Here is a 759-nt window from a genome sequence, read left to right on the forward strand (position 1 = left end):
GATCAAGCTGCAAAGACAGCCTGGGCAGGAAAGTCTATGAAACTCTTAGCTCCAGTTAACCACCAGAAAGTCGGAAGTGGAGCTGTGGCTCAAGTGGTAGAGTGCTATCCTTTTTTTTTTTTTTTTTTGGGTCCGGTCGTGGGGCCTGAACTCTGGGCCTGGGCACTGTCCCTCAGCTCTTCAGCAAAAGGCTAGCGCTCTACCACTTGAGCCACAGTGCCACTTCCAGATTTTTTTTTCCTGCTTATGTGGTGTTGAGGAATCGAACCCAGGGCTTCATGCATGCAAGGCAAGCGCTCTACCACTGAGCCACCTTCCCAGCCCCTTCCTTTTCTTTTTTAATGACAGTCCTGGGGCTTGAACTCAGGGCCTAGATGCTGCCCTGAGCTTTTGTGCTCAACACTAAAGATCTAGGCTTGAGCCACAGCCCCATTTCTGGCTTTTTTCTGGGTGCTAAATTGGAGATAAGAGTCTCACAGACTTTCCTGCCAGAGCTGGCTTTGAGCTGGGTTTCCCAGATCTCAGCCTCCTGAATAGCTAGGATTACATAGGTGAGAGCCACAGGTACCAAGCTCAGTCTTGACTTCTGAGTCATGATCCTACTCATGATCCCTGACCTCCAACCTACTGTTGCATTCTATCCTGGCATATTATGAGCCCTTTCCATCCCCCAAAAGACTTTCCTTTGCTTCTTTCCTAGACTCCCAGCTCAGTGGCAGGGGAAGGGATAATAGGCCCTATGGGGTAAAGGTAATAGGG

General features: G+C 49.7%; 1 protein-coding gene across 2 annotated transcripts in view; it reads right to left on the bottom strand.

The window, feature by feature from the left end:
- The window catches only part of Aqp7 (aquaporin 7), a 26,036-nt gene that overhangs the window by 7,953 nt on the left and 17,324 nt on the right, over positions 1-759 (bottom strand). The window lies entirely within an intron of this gene.

Source organism: Dipodomys ordii, unplaced genomic scaffold (genome assembly GCF_000151885.1).
Source record: "Dipodomys ordii isolate 6190 unplaced genomic scaffold, Dord_2.0 Scaffold95, whole genome shotgun sequence".
Classification (NCBI taxonomy): Eukaryota; Metazoa; Chordata; class Mammalia; order Rodentia; family Heteromyidae; genus Dipodomys; species Dipodomys ordii.